General features: G+C 45.9%; 1 protein-coding gene across 1 annotated transcript in view; it reads left to right on the top strand.

Annotated features, from left to right (window-relative positions):
• IGF1 (insulin like growth factor 1) overlaps window positions 1-16,746 on the top strand; it is a 75,529-nt gene that overhangs the window by 47,395 nt on the left and 11,388 nt on the right. The window lies entirely within an intron of this gene.

Here is a 16,746-nt window from a genome sequence, read left to right as displayed (position 1 = left end):
GTATTTAAATAAAACTCTTAAGGATAAAGATTACAGATATGACAGACCCACTGTTGCCCTGCCACATTCATTTCTCACACACACGCACACCCCACTGTTTGCTATGACCGAATAGGCCTTATGGGTTTTTGAAGCATTATTATGAACAGCCAGAAAAACCAGCAAATTGATATGAGTGGGATGAGCGTAAACACTAAGCAAAGCTATGCCTCTTACAGACCACTCCTCAGGGATGGGAACTCGAATCAGGTGACTCAGACTTGAGTTTCAAAAATGTGTGTTTTTCACTGACTCGTTGACGTATGAGTCGCACACGTGGAAGAATTGGAAAAACACTCAAGTCAAGGGGCTCCTGACTCAGCACGTGGAAGAATTGGAATAACACTCAAGTCAAGGGGCTCCTTGTCCCCACGCATGCTGACTCAAGTCTGCCTGTGCCTGAGTGTGCTTGCTTACTGTTTTCACAGCATGACAGACCTCGTAGGCCAATATTCAGAGCAGGCGAGCTGCAGGGAGTTCCAGCCATGAGGCAGGGAAGGGTTAATGATCTTGCAATGAATGGGGGGAAGCAGAAGTGGTGTTTTTGCTCATCTGCGATAGGAAGGAGGGAACAGATAATCATTGGATGCAGGAGGAGAAGCCCAAGGGGATTCTTGCCTTACGATTGGCTGCTGAACCCCAGGGAGGGAGAGAAAGGAGACAGGGAAGTTGGGGGTGAAGGAGGCAGTTTGTAGCAATCACGCTTTCCTCCACATGGCTGTTACTTGGTGGGAGGAACCCTCATTGAATGGCCAGTGCAATTGGGACTACTTCTGAGTAGAGCTGCAAAGCTCATCCTGGTAAACCTCGCAGCTGCTGCGCATGACCTACCTCCCTCTTGCTGCTTCTGTCCCCACTCTCTCGCAGTCCTTCCCACCCATCCTGCCCTTTTTACAGACAGGATGGGGCAGCAGGGGAGTGAACTCCCACAGAGAGAGAGAGAGAGAGAGAGAGAGAACCCGGCAGCAGCCACATTTTTTCCACAGCAAGCTTTTTAAAGGGGGGCAATTTGACTTAAGTAGAGTCATGAAGGGGCGACTCAGCGACTTGGAAAGTGCCTGTGTTATGACTCTTTTTTGAGTCAAGTTGCGGAGGCAGTGACTATAGACATAACTCGTCAAGCCTCGCTGGATTTTCCCATCCCTGCCATTTCCCTCAAAACCTGTCCTGTCTCCAGTCTGGATTACCAGTCTGGCAAAAAGGAATGAAGGAAAAAAGAAAAAGGACTGTCCCCAGTCTGACAAAAAGGAAACCTGGTTTATGCGGAATACTGTCAGGCCTCACAATCACTGTCTCTCACAGGAAGTTCAGATGTGCAACACTTCTGTTCATCAAGTCCTTCAACTTTAAGGGATGGACAACAATGACTCCAAACAGTCAAGAACAACAAGGGCAGTGAACTCTTCTCTAAACAGTGCAGTGAAAAACTTTCATAGATTAATGTGAGCACAGTCAGAGTGTTGCCAGGGCTGATTACACAATAATCCTATCTTTATACATGCATGAACTTTATTCCCTTTTTTCATTCCACTAATGCTGTAAAGCAATAGCTTCCCATTTGTGCAGCGTTTATCTTGTAAGGAAACTGGGTGAAGTATATCTTATTAATATCAGCTTCATATATGGTGTGAAACAAATAATACAATGGAAGTTTATTCAACTGTTCTACTCTAGACCCCATTTTTAGAACATGGCTCCTAATTTTTTTTTTTAATCTTTGTGCTCATACATAGAGGCCCAATTCAAATATTCAGTAGCCTTTTGCAGTCACGGGCAAAAACCAAACCTGCAGGCAATTTGGTCAGAATACATGAAGGTGCCATAAATCTATGCCCTCATTTGGGAGGGCCACACATATGGCTAAGGTAGTGGTTCTCAAACTCTCTGGGAAAATTTGAGAGCCAGTAAGTCCTTGCAGGGCTGGGGAGAGGAGGCAGCAGGGGCGGGGGGAAGGCAGTGGTGAGATCCCCAGGATCGCGCCGCTCAGGGGGCTGCAGGGGCTTGGGTGCACTTACCCAAGCCTCCTTCAGCCTCCCCGCAGTGCAGGGAGCCCGGTGCGACTTCTGGCAGGGCTCCCCGCAGCAGGGAAAGTGGATGCGGAGCGATCACGCCTCGCGCCCGCTAAAGCGGAAGTGGAGCGCGATCGCTCCGCATCCACTTTCCCTGCTGCGAGGAGCCCTGCCAGATGTCGCACCGGGCTCCCCGTACCCCAGGGAGGCTGCAGGAGGCTTGGGTAAGTGCATCCAAGCCCCTGCAGCCCCCTGAGCAGCATGATCCTGGGGATCGCGCCACTGCCTTCCCCCAGCCTCTAGGCTACCCCCGCCCCTTAAGGGGGCAGAGACCAGGGCCCTCTGGCTGGGGCATCACAATGCCCCAGTTTGAATAGTACTGGGCTAAGGTGATCTGAACAATCACAGCTGGCTTGTTTTCCAAGTCTCCATAATTGCACCAGTCGCAGCAGCCATATGTATTACTTCCCCACAGACATGGTGGTTCATACAGCCAGCACCTCCTCATAATCCCAGCCAGGTTGCAAGCCCACAGCAGCTCCATGCTCTTCCACAGGCTATTATGTGGGACCACTAAACATCTAAACATGGGGGGAAAATCTCTACCTGTTCTCTGCCTCCCAACATGGTCAAATGAAAATACATACAATTGCATTACTTCTCACACACAAAAACAGTTTATAAGGTAGTTTATCCAACAGTAAGTGGAGAAAGCATGTACTTTGCAATATTTGAATGGTGATAGAAGGGGCCTTTTGCCACACACACACAGTTTCAAAAGTTACTGTCTTTCCACTATGGGGGAGGGGCCTCAGGTCAGTGATAGAATATGTGCTTTGTGCAGAAGGTTCCAGCTTCAGTTCCTGGCATCTCCAGATAGGGCTATGGAAACATCCCTATAAAGTCCGCTCTCAGCAGGGGTTCCATTCCTGGAACCTCCATGGATGCCAAAAACCATGGATAATCAAATCCGCAAAAAAAATTTTAAAAGCCCTTTTAAATCACAGTTTTAAAACCTCTTCCCTTTACAGAGTGGCAGGCAGGTGGTCTCCAGCTATTAGAATGGGTATTTTTGGGGTCACGCCAAGGCACCCTCCCTTGGCCCTAGTGCACTGAAGAACGCAACATAGAAGTGATTAAACACTTCTGTGTTGCATTCTAGGGTGGCCAATGGAGAGAGTAGCAACTTTTATGCAACGTGCAAATAGATATTATAATTGCCAAAGACTGCCTGACCTCCTGAAGCCCTGCAATGGTAAAAAACATACTTTTAAAAATAATTTCAATGGCCCCTTTTTTTTAGGTGTAGTGAGGCCCTCCACCTGTGGGTTTGGAACCTGCGGTGAGTCAAATCCATGAGTTCCAAACCCACTGATAAAGAGGGTCAACCTGCACAAACCTCAGCCAGTCAACATTGACAATACTGGGCTAGATGGACCAATGGTCTGGCTCAATTTCTGTTAGCAGACTCACAGCGCAATCCTAAATTGCGCAGGAATAGGGAGGTGGGCAGGACTGCCCATATCCAGTACGAGCTTGGGACTGAAAGCGGCTCAGCCCAGGGCAAGGGGAATTGCTTTCCCTTACCCTGGGAAGAGCCGCTGCAACCCCAATGGGTCTACTCAGTTCTGTGTCACCTAAAGAAGTGGCACAGATCCAAGCAGCCCGGAGTTGCCCCAGACTGCCTGGGAATGGGATCAGGATCCAGCATAAGTTCCTGGCCCTGGTCCCCCCACCCCCCGCTCTCCCGCCACCCACCCATGGGCCAGCCACCTTCCTTCCAACCCCCATGCCAGCTGAGCTGGTGCAGACCTACCTTCCTCCGTTGGCACAGAGGCTTGATGCAGCCTCCATGGGCTGGTACACATCCTTGCGCCGGCCTAGCTGACACTCGAGGCGGCACAAAAGTGTTTTACAGCACATTTGCAACCCTCACAGGCTGGCACAAGGGACTTACGCCAGCCCAGTACAATCTTAGGATTGCACTCTTAATGAAATCAATCAGTCCTACACACATCAAAGCTGAGCATGGTTAAGAATGGTACTGCCACAAGGAAAGAACTTCAGTCATTGTTATACAAATAGAACAAGACAGAATAAAAAAACTAATGAGAGATCTAGTCAAAATAGGAGATAGCAACTCATGTGTCTTTAGGTTACAGCTCCTCTTACAGGTGGGTATTAACATATATATCCACAGAGACTGTACTAGGTGGCTTTGCTCACATGCTGTCATTCTTCCAACAGTTTCATATTTTCTTATGAAAAGGTATACTTACCAGGCAATCTGGTAAGATGAATACTCCAGTCCACTGCCATACAATTCATCTGTATTGGTTCACTGCAATATGTATATGTAGGATTAGGATACAAGCCCATAGAATCATCCTCATATCATTGGCCAGGGATTTTTCCCCCTGTGGAGAAACACAACATAGATTCACTAAATAAATTCTAAAACAAACTTTGTACATTTTTCAATACTGTGCTGTTTGAAGAAATCATAGGAGTTAGATTGGGCATAGAAAATTTTGTATGAAAACTTTATACTCTTTTCTGGATCAAACATTAGCATGATCCAGCCTTTTTGTAATTTATGATGTTTGTTTAATCCAGAGATTGAATCCAATGAAACAAAAGGAAAGAACAGTTGCCAATTAAAAAAAAAAAATGAAGTATCACTGAGAAACATCTTTAAATGTTTTTAGGACTCATGTCAAACTCTCAGAAAACTTGGAGTGGAAATAGTGCAAGAAAGGAATTACTATGATTACTCTAAAAACTGAACCATACGGTGAAACTGAACTTACTGAACACTGAAAAACTAACAAAGAAGGATTTTGAAAAGTCTTGGGAGTTTCTCACTGTGAAAGGAAAGATTGGGGTAGGTGGGTGGGTTAACCTCTTTTTTTTCTTTTTTATGAAAGGTTCATTCCATTTTCTGAGTAAGTGGGAACAAAAAGTGACTGGGATCCAAAGAACCGTCTTCTGCCCACCCAATGGGACTTTGAGCTTATATTTGTTGAAGACACACATGCCCCATAGCAAACTATTTTTGAAACAGGGCATCTTTGAAAAGCAGATTGTTATATGGCAGCCAAGTCTCATGCATGAGAGGAGGAAAGGAAGGAGAGGAGAGGAAAAAAGCAAGGATCCTATTAAGGATGCCCATAACCTTGGATATACAAGAAGTAGGTGCATGAGGACAGAGATGATCAAACCACTAAACATTTGAGTTCAGTTAAGGTTCATATATATTTTAACTATGTTCTGTGTTCTGGTTGAGATGCTAACGTTAAAAAAATGGTTCAATAGCAGATCAGACACTAAACGGGTTTTAAGACAAACTTCCTGCAGAATAGTATCAGACTGTCCTTACTTGCCGGGGGTAAAACTGAATCTGAACCCAAACTCCAAAACCACTCATTTTGAAGTGGCTGTCACTTTTTGTGTGTATGGATTCTGTTTCAGATTCCGTTTGTGTGTGTATGTGTGCAAGAGCATAAGCTATGTACTCTCCTTCCATTCAACCCAACCATCTCCCTGTCATGACAGTAAGATTTCTTTCTTTGCAAAATCCAAACTTTTCCCAGCTTTGAGTCAGGTTGCTAATATGAAACATTTCAACCCTCATGGCTTACAGCCCAAAACATCAGGAGATTAAAGAAGCCAAAACAAGGGTTTCTTTTTCTTTGTATTTTGGGTTCTGAGACATAGTGCAACATGCTGTAGCCTGAATTAAACTATATATTTTTTTCCTCTCTTTGGGAAGTCGTGACTGGATGAAACCAACTTTTGTGCAAAAGCATCTTGTGTTGTTTTAAGTGTTTGGACATAGTAAGCCACCCTACTTCAGGAAGTGGGTTAGAGAGGCTTAAGATCTGGTATAACATTCAAGAGCATGAGCTGTGAGCCAAGAAGTCCCTGGTTCAAATTTCACCATAGCCATGAACTCACTCAGTATTCTTAGACAAGCCACACTTTCTCCCTCAGCCTTAGCTCCCTGCTCTGCAATATGAGAAGGCGTTTGGGCCTCTTCAGCCTAGAAAAGAGACGCCTGAGGGGGGGACATGATTGAGACATATAAAATTATGCATGGGAAGGATAAAGTGGATAGAGAGACACTCTTTACACTCTCACATAACACCAGAACCAGGGCACATCCACTAAAATTGAGTGTTGGGAGTGTTAGGACAGACAAAAGAAAATATTTCTTTACTCAGCATGTGGTTGGTCTGCGGAACTCCTTGCCACAAGATGTGGTGACGGCATCTGGCCTGGACACCTTTAAAAGGGGATTGGACAAGTTTCTGGAGGAAAAATCCATTACGGGTTACAAGCCTTGATGTGTATGTGCAACCTCCTGATTTTAGAAATGGGCTATGTCAGATGCAAGGGAGGGCCCCAGGATGCAGGTCTCTTGTTATCTGGTGTGCTCCCTGGGGCATTTGGTGGGCTGTTGTGAGATACAGGAAGCTGGACTAGATGGGTCTATGGCCTGACCCAGTGGGGCTGTTCTTATGAGAACAATAACACTGACCTATCTTCTAGGGTTGTTTGTAAAGATTATAGCGACAAATTATGTGAAACCTTTTGAATGATCATCATTAACTATTAGCTTTTGTTATGCTTTTTCCAGCTTTCACTCAAGTAACAGAGCCATAACAACAGTGATTCTGTAGCACTGGTTCCCAGTGGTGTCACTAGGATTTACATCACCCGGTATAGTAGGCCAGCGCATCACCCGCATGATGGACCTCCTCTCATGCAGTCGGCGGGGTAGTGCACTGGACAGTGGGCATGATGGTGCACCATTGCCCCAACCCCATTGGTTTCTTAGTTATTTTGATAGAATAGAGGTATTTTCAACACGGTGTTTTATTGCATTCTGCATGAAATTATATATCCAATGATATAAAACATGATGGTATCATTCAAAAATACCAAGATTTTAAAAACTGTGGTGTCATCCCCTTGTGGTGTCATCCCACACCCAGTGTGGCCTGCACCCCTCTAGCGATGCCACTGCTGCTTTCCCAAATCATACTTATATTCTTAAACACACATTTGGCATGGGCAGAGGAGACATAGTACTAGCCTTTACAGGGGAAGTAAGATTCCTCAGGCAGTGGCTGTCTTTTCTTCTAGGCCTTTCCACAGCCAAATGGTCCTTGGTAGTTGTATTGACAACCTATGTGGATTGAGGGTGTTGCTGTTGTTCCTGTGAGGCCTCCCTGTGGGGGGGGGAGGGCCCACCTGGCCTTTCTGAGGGAGACCCCCTTGCGGGGGCATTTGCCAGTCAGGAGCAGGGGCTGCCGTCAGCAGATCCTCCTACCTGCTCTTCTAACTCCCAACTGCCTTGTCATCCCTGGCCTCCAGGTTTATGTAAGGCAGACCCCTCCCCTTTGGCCCCTCCCTTTCCTTCACAGAGATGGTACAAAAAGGGCGTGTCTGTAGGACTGCCCTCCCGTGGGATTACCACAACTCCTCCCCTTCCTCTCTCTGTTTCACTCCCACCTCCTCTCACCTGGAGCTGCCAGGGTTGGTCCTGAGATGGCTGGGAAGGCTGCTGCCTCTGCTCTAGTCTCTGCCTTTGGGGGGGTGGGCTGGCCCTGCCCACCTGGGTCCTGTAGCTCTGCAGACAAAGTTGGGAGGTCCAGCTGTGGGCTCCCGATGTCATAGCCAGGAGCTCTGCCCTGCAAGGCAGGCCCCAGCTGGCTGGGTGAGGGAGTGCTCCCCTTCTCCCCCAAGGTGGGGGAGGGGTGGCTGCCCAGCAGCCGAATGGCCTGTGTCTTGTCTCCCCCCTCCCTCCTCCATGGCAGAGGGAGAAGCGGGGGGTTCGGCACGCAGTGTTCCTCTGCTGCACTTTGCTGCCCACAGGAGTGCCCAGGCAGTGTATGGGGAGGTGGCCCCATGTTCCACTGGCTTCCTCCTTGATCCCCTGGCCCAGAAGTCTTCTCCCTGGGTAAGCTGGGGACCTGTGGGAGGAGGGGGAACCCCGACAGTTCCTTTTATCCTCCTGTCTTACCATCTGCCTGATGCAGAGTTCTGTCAGATTAGAAAGCCTGCTGTTTAATATTCTGTTTCCTTTTTGGTTGGTCCTAATAAAGGTATTGCCCTGCTCAGAATTAAAAGTATATTTAAGAGAGTGACCTTGTTTGGCCTTTGTTCACCTGAAGTGAATGGGTCAATGATTGCTCATATGTCACTCCATGTGAGTATCATTGCTATAGGACAGAGGTGTAAAACATAAGGCCCGTGTGACGGATGTGGTCCCTGGAAGCTTTTTATCCGGCTTCCATTATAATTGGGCTCTCCCAGAGAGCTTCTGCTGAGGCTCTGGGAAGGAGATAGAGAAGGAGGCCTCAGAGGGCAGGGAACACTATGAGAGAAGGGGCAGATCAAGAGGGATAAGAGAGGGAGACACTGCTGAGGTGCTGGGAGACTGTGATAGGAATTATCACATGGACCAGCCTTTCAGTAGCATCACTTCAGAGGCCACCTCTCAGCTGCTGAGCTGCAAAGTGACACTGCAGCAAAAGCGACACTGCTGAAAGGACAGCTCAAGTGATAATTAGGCTCTCCCAGTATGCTGATTGGGTTTGTGAAAGGCTCTGGTGGTGAAGGTATGTAGAGTGTGATAGTAAATGAATAGAAAAGCATGGAGAGGGGTGCAGACTGGCCCCCATCTGGTGCACGAAATACCTGAGTCCTGCCACATGAAAACCCTTGGCACACATTGTTTTTTGCTGTTAGCATTTTTGGTTCAGGAATAAACAATCATCTACCAGCTTCTAATTATCTTATCACAGTCCTTGATAAATCTGGCATGTCTCTCAAAATGCCTTGTGTCCAGCACAGCATTTTTCTTGCCAGAGTATCCTTTTTATTCTGGCAGTGTTTAGAAAACCATTCCCAGCCATGGAATCTGACCTAGGCTTGTAAACTCTGACATGTTGACAACACTCTTGCCCTCCGGAGCATTGTAGCAGTCTCAAGTAATACATAATATCAGTTACCACTCTTTTGCTAGCTCTTGTCTCTGAAGAATCCTAGTACCATAAAATTTCTGCCTCGCTTCCTAGATCACTACTGCCTATAAGTCCTTCACACAGCCCGGCTGGCTTCAGAAATTACTGTGTGGAGTTCATGGGCCATATCATGTGCTTTGACTTAACAGCTTCTCGACAGCAACTTTTTAAAAAGGGCATAGTGCAGTGCAGCTACGTGTGAGAACAAACAGTTTCCAAAGTACAGAGTTTATACTAAGTGTAAGAGTGAGTTGCATTTTTTTTAGCATTAAGCAATTTTTAAAATTGCCATTGGAAGCAGATTTCTTAAAAAGGTGACCCATGGAGTTGGTACATGTTAATATTTATAATAATAATGACCTTCCTTCAGCCCTTAGGAACATCCTTTCCTCGTTTGGGTCGCAACCCCTAGTTTGGGAATCACTGTGCTCTAATTAGTACTCAAGGAGCTGCATTTTGTACCAGATGAAGTTCCCTATAGGCCTTCATGGGCAGTTCCACATAGAGCACATTGCAGTAATCTGTACACAAGATATCTAAGGCAGTGGTTCTCAAACCTTTAGCACCAGGACCCACTTTTTAGAATGAGAATCTGACAGGACCCACCAGAAGTGATGTCATGACTGGAAGTGGCATCATCAAGCAGGAACATTTTTCACAATCCCAGGCTGTAATCCTACCCACACTTACCCAGGAGTAAGCCCCATTTACTATCATTGTTAAAAGCATATACAGAGTAGCCTGTTAAACGTATAGATCTGTAACATTTCCCCAATACAGTCACATACCATGGTAGCATCAAATCTAATGTAGTAAAAATAAAATACTGAAATGAATGAGGACCCACCTGAAATTGGCTCGTGACCCATCTAGTGGGTCCTGACCCATAGTTTGAGAAACAGTGATCTAAGGCATGGACAACCATGGCAAGGTCTTCTGGGCTAGAAATACCAGCTTGAGCAGGTCAAACACACTCCAATCACAGCTGACACCTGTGAATCCAAGATGCAGTCAGGTCCAAGAGCACTCCAAGCTTCAGGGGAATGCAACCCTATCAAGTACAGGTTGGCATGCTGTCAGCACCCCGTAGGTCTTCTTACCAGAAGAACCTCTGTCTTTCCAGTTTTAATTTCTGCTTTTTCGCTCATATTCTGGCCTTCACAGACTCCAAGCACCAATTCAGAATGACCAACTGAGAACAGGAAGGATAGATAAAGGCAGGTGTTATCTGCATATTGGTGACACCAGGCCCAAAATCCCCTGATAACCTCTGCCTGCATTTTCATGTAGGCATCAAACTGTATGTGTGTGTGTGGGGGGGGGGGACAGAACCCTACAGGACACCTTAAAAGAAATGACACAATGTCGAACAAAAGTCCCCCCCAGCACTACCTTCTGAGTCCAACCCTCCAGGAAGGACTGGAAGCACTGCAATGCTCTACTCCCCACATCCGTTCCTGACAGGCAACCTAGAAGGATACCATGCTAAATGGTAAAAAACAAAACACAGTGACATCCAGCAAAACCAGTTTGTAATTTGTCCCAACACAGGTCATCTACTAGGACAGGGGTCTCCAAACCTTTCAACCAGAGACCCACATCAAGTATCTGGCATGATGTTGAGGGCTGGAAAAAAAATAAATTTTAAATATACAGTTTACATAAATACATTAGGGATGAAACTTAGATGAATGAATAAGTGAGTGAATGGGCTCTAATTTCCAGGATTTCTCCAATCACCAATACATGCCACAGAAATAAAGCATACACTTAAATGGACTCCCATTTTCTGTACCCCACAAGCAGCTTACTTGAACAGGAGTAACCTCAGAACCTCAGAACCAGCACATCACAGAAAACACTCAGAGCATTTTCTGAGCGCCAGGGAGGAAGTGATATTTTTAGGCCTTTAAAAGGCATTCTGATGATCAACACCCCTCCTCCCCCCCCCCAGCCTTCAGATCTCTCTCCGGGCATGACCAGAGGACAGCTCCAGTCATGTTCAGTTGAGTGGGCCAGAGAATCTCGGGACCAGAAGCTGGCTGTGGGCTGCATCTGGCCCCCGGGCCAGGGTTTGGGGATCCCTGTACTAGGGCAATGAAAGCTGTTTTTGTCCCAAAGCTGGAAAAGGCCCAGGTAATCCAAGAAGCTCTGGAGCTAGCTCACTACTAATCAAACTTAATGCTACGATAATAAGTGATATTAAAATTTAATACTAATACTTAAAACTAATGTTACTTCATAAAAGGGGCCAAAGCAATAAGAATCATACCGAAGGTCAACCAAGTCCAGCATTCTGTTCCCCATAGTGGCCAAGATGCATGCAGGAGACTCACAAACAAGGCAATAGGCCTTCTCCATTGTTCGCTCCAAGTAAATGATGTTCAGTAGCATACCACCTCTGATCACAGGCATTCTATTTAGTTATCATGGCTAATAGTCACCAATGGACCTTTCCATTATTTGTCCAATCCCCTTTTAAAGCCATCTAAACTAGAGGCCATCATATCTTGTAACGGTAAATTTTATAAATAAATCATATGTTGGGATGCTTTTCCTTTGTCTGCTCTGAATCTCCTGCTAATCGATGTCATGGGATGGCATCAAATTTAAGAATTATGGGAGAAAAAGGTCTTTCCAACACACTAGTGATTATCATATGTCACTAGTACACAGGGTTTGGGGATGACTGGGTTAGGGCCTAATCCTATTCAACTTTTCAGCACCAAGGCAGCCACAATGCAGCCCCAAGATAAGGGAACAAACATTCCCTTACCTTGAGGTGGCCTCCATGGCTTCCCTCCTATGGCAGGATGCAGTGCATGCCCTGTTGGCACAGCTGCATCAGAGCTGGAAAGTTGGATAGAATTGGGTCCTTAGTGGCTATATGTTTCAAAGGCAACAAAACATATTAACTAGATATTCGTTTGTTCTCAGTGGTGATGAGATTGATGAGATTAATTGTTCTTAATTAAACATATTTAGGATGTGGCTACAGAGATTCTGAGCATCTCAGGATTTTTTGTGCATCATTAGAGATGAATTGTTGGAATCTGAATTTCTGCTTTTAGTGCCTTGGATTTAATATGTAAATCTGAATAGCAGGAAATGTAGTCTACAGAAGGAAATGATTAGGAGGTAAAGAATTCAATACTATATGTTACAAACTTCTTAAAGCACTGTCAAGTCAGCATTCTACAACACACACACACGCACGCACACGCGCACACACACACACACACAGAGGCATCTCTGGATAAAGCACTGTCTGTTGCATCAATGGAATCCAAAAGTTAGTGTGATTAATGAAAAATAATGTATAGCTATCCCCAGAACTCTGCTGTACATGCCAGTACAAGGGGGGGGGGGGCACATGGATTTGATACTGCTACAAGGATTTGATGTGCTTGAGCACAATCCCAACATTCATTGGAGTTTCTGCTGTAATCAAGCAGGACACAAGAGTGTCCAGGTTTAGTACGAATTTTGTGCGCCTGCTCCAGTGAAAATGCAAATTCTCAGGTAGATGCTGATTCTCCATTGTAAGTACTGGCCTTAAAGCCAGATTAGTCATTTTTCCTAAATAGCAGAGGCAACAGTTATGTGCCAGAATGAAGAACTTCTTTACCCCTGCTAACTGGGGAAGGAGGCACTTTTTCAGGTGGTGCTCCTCTTATATTTAGCAGAGAAAGAAGAACTATCCTTCTTCACCCCGGCATAGTGTCTTGGCTAGTGGCTGTTTGCTGGTGTTTCTTCCATTTATTTTTAGATTGGGAGCCTTTTTGGGACAGGGTGCCATTTAGTTAGTTTGGGACAGGGTGCCATACATGACACTCTTTGTAGATCACTTTGTGAACATTTATATACTGCTTTTCAACAAGATTATAATTAAAACATTAAATACAACAAAAAAAATATTGTTATTTGTCCAGCCACAGACTTACCTGGGTGGCTGGAAAAGACTCACAGCAAAGTCAGAAGCTAGAAAGTTTGCAGACCTGAGGTCAAGGTGAGCAGGCTCTTCTCTGGGCTTGCCTCAGCTTCCACCAACACACCCGGGGGGGGGGATACCTGGGAGAGCAGGAAGGGGGGGTAACCAGCTACAAAAGAGCCTGCCTGTGTGTGATGAAGAACTTTTGGGGGAAGGAGCCGAGGAAGAAAGGAGGTCTGGCTTGCTGGGCTGTAGCCACAACCTCCCTGGGAGGTCCTTGAATTCCCATGGGGACAAAGGAGGCAGGGTGCCTCAACCCCCTTCCCACCCCAGCTATGAGGCAGCAACAAGGGTTCTACCTGCTCCACAGTGCTACCACCCCCACAAGCTCTTAGTCCTTAAGGGGGCATACTCCCTCCAAGGTGTGGACCTCTTGCTGTGGTACCTTGGGGCAGTAGCGATGCACTCTTACACTGTTATTACAAGGTAACTTGCCAAGGGAAGAGTAGCTGCTTAACCTTCTGCCCACTGCTGTCTTTCTTCTCTAAACAACCCCTGCCATCCCCATTTGTCCTGTGAGGTTCTAAATTCTTATGCAGAGAGACAAATAAGGATATAGTGGAAATGGAAAAGGTGCAGATGAGAGCAATCAAAATGATTACTGGGCTGGGGCACCTCCATTACAAGGAAAGGCTACAGCATTTGAGACTCTTCAGTCTAGAAAGGAGGCGCCTGAGGGGGGACATAGTTGAAACACACAAAATTATGCAAGGGGTGGATAGAGAGATGCTCTTTTCTCTCTCACATAACACCAGAACCAGGGGACATCCACTAAAACTGAATGTTGGGAGAGTTAGGACGGACAAAAGAAAATATTTCTTTACCCAGTATGTAATTAGTTTTTGGAACTCCTTGCCACAGGAAGTAGTAATGGCATCTTGCCAAGATGCCTTTAAGAGGGGATTGGACAAATTTCTGGAGGAAATGTCCATCATGGGTTACAAGCCATGATAGGTATGTGCAAGCTCCTGGTTTTAGAGGTAGGCTACCTCAGAGTGCCAGATGCAGGGTTGGGACCTGGATGCAGGTTATATCTTGTTGGCTTGAAGGTACCCTGAAGCATTTGGTGGGCCACAGTGAGATACAGGAAGCTGGACTAGATGGTCCTTTGGCATGATCCAGCAGGGCTCTTCTTATGTTAAATACATATTTGGAATTCTGCAGGGGGTCAACCCAGCTTGGGGTTTTTTGGAACAAGGAAGAAGTAGGAAGGGAGACAATCACTTTTTCACTCCAAATCCCCCTCTTCAAAGCCCTCTTGAGACCTTAGGAAAAATAGCTGTTATGCTGTCATTCGTCCTCATATGCATACAGTTTCATTTATACAGTTACTCCAAAGAGATCAATTTCTAATCCTTTTCCACGTGTATCTACAAAACTCAATATTAATTAAATGAAATGATCTAGCAGGTTTGCACGTTCCATGGCTCTCAGAAGCTAATTATCAACCACCCCTTGTCAGGGCCTAGGAGAGGGGGGTAAAGGGGGTAATTTATACCCAGGCCCAGGGTCAAAAAGGGGGCCCAGGAGCCAAAGGAGGGGGCCCAGAAATTTCCTAGGGTCTTACCTTTTCCTACCTATTCAGACTTTGTATTCACACAGGATGCTGGGGACACTACCATGAGCGTGTGGGCTACAGCTACTGGGAAGCCCTATATGCTGGTCTGAGGAATGCATACATGACACTCCTTAACACAGTGTCAAATCTGGGGCAAACTGGCCTGCTACAGTAGCTCTTTGGCTTGTGGATCTGCTTAGCATGAAGGAGTATAGAGGAGACCAGGGACACAGCTGTGGGACTACAGCTGCTGCAGAAGCAAGTTTTGGTATGCACAGGACACTTTCCATTCTAGAGTGAGTCTAAATATGATGATGGTAATGTTCTGCATGGTTTTCTATATTTAAAAGATTTGAGAGAGGCTTAGGAGAGTGTTTGGTTTTCTGCATTACTGTACCTAGTTGCCAATGCTACATGGGTGGGTAGACTTGGGCTCCAAAGACTTTTCCAGATGTCTTCACCCTCCCACCATCCTGTTTTGCCCCTCCCTGCCCCCATTCTGCTCTCCTGTCACCACCCCTCCCCACTCTGTTTCACCCCTTCCCCTTTGCAAAGGGGCCCAAAAGAAACTTTGTACCCCCTGATAAAATTCCTCTCAGAGGCCCTGCCCCTTGTCACGGTTTACTATAAAGGAAGATGTCATCCCAGATTCTCTTCCTAGAGTTGTCCCTTCTTTTCCACACTACTAAATGGTAGGGATGGTCGTTGTGACATTATCAAAGGGCAGATGTGACTGTATCTTGACATCGAGATGGCACAACCAGGACCTGGGATCGACTGCTGCTGCCTACTCAATGCAAAAATAAAAAAGTCCTTTACCGTGCTCCTCACATGGTCTCTGCAAATGTGTTTGTTCTCTCCCTTTGTTCTGTGTTTGAAAAACCATGCAAGGAGCACAGAGAGTAGGCAGATACTCCACTTTCCACTTGCTTTTAGTGGGCAGAAAGCAGTCAATGCACCTTGCAACTCTGGCATCTCTGGCAGTATGGTTTTTGGGTGAACCTGCCACCCTCTTGCCCCTCCCAAGCAGTCACCCTCTCGACTCACAGATAGGCCACTCCTGCTTGACATGGATTGCCACTGAAACCTAACCCACCATCTATGTTTCTGCTGTCCCCCACCACCCATGAAAGATTCAGGAACATTTACCGATGTCATTGCCACATCCTATGAATCTCTATCCCCATTACACTATACATCTTTGGCGGCTGCTGCTGACAATGGACAGGAAATACAGAAGATATGATGCACTTACAGGCACCTAAACTTCCTAAACAAATGCATACATGTACCTAAACACATACATGTACCTAAACTTCCTGCTCACTGGATCAGATGCTCCAAGTCAGGCTGAAAAGCCTGACATGGAGCTCCTCCAGTCTGCACTGCAAAATAGCCAGCACAGACTGGAGGAGACCCATTGAGGGAACCGTGACCTTACCCAGGGGAAGGGGATGAATGTCCCCTTCCCTCGGGGAGACTCCAGTGGCTGCACAGGATGCAGCAGTAATCATTTTGGTGCCGCTGATCCTCTGGGTGCAGGGCAACTCAGGACTGGGCTGTAAGTGCAGTAAAGCATCAATGAAGGTATAGGATTCTTACATCTTTTAGTCAGCAGTTCCAAAGGCTGAGTAAACATAAGGATCCTATTAATAGCAGCCAGACACAAAGTGAAACTGGGTCATAATGAAAGGAATGTATGGCATGAGGGAACAAAGTGCAACGTCATAGCAGCACAGCAGAATACCTACTGAAGTATTCATCAAACTAGTCATTACAGTAATGGTCATACGAATTACATATTAATTACTTACTAATTTCTAATTACAGTAATCCATATACTGTGACATGTTGGCATCTACATGTACATGTCTTGTCCCAGTGAGGATACAACAATGTTTTAAGATTAAACCACACAAGTTAACTTATTATTATTATTATTATTTTGCATGTCACAGCTGCCTATTCTTTAGCATGATGCAGACTCTCCACATGAAGGTACAATTTGTGCAGTTCTTTCCTGTTGCAAAGCAAGAAGGGAGATATGAATCAACATATGAAGCTGCCCTATACTGAGTCAGACCATTGATCCATTTTGTTGTCTACACTCTGACTGAC

This window comes from Tiliqua scincoides, chromosome 7 (assembly GCF_035046505.1).
Source record: "Tiliqua scincoides isolate rTilSci1 chromosome 7, rTilSci1.hap2, whole genome shotgun sequence".
NCBI classification, from domain to species: domain Eukaryota; kingdom Metazoa; phylum Chordata; class Lepidosauria; order Squamata; family Scincidae; genus Tiliqua; species Tiliqua scincoides.
Note: the sequence above shows the minus strand (reverse complement) of the source record. Positions and strands in the feature narration are given on the sequence as shown.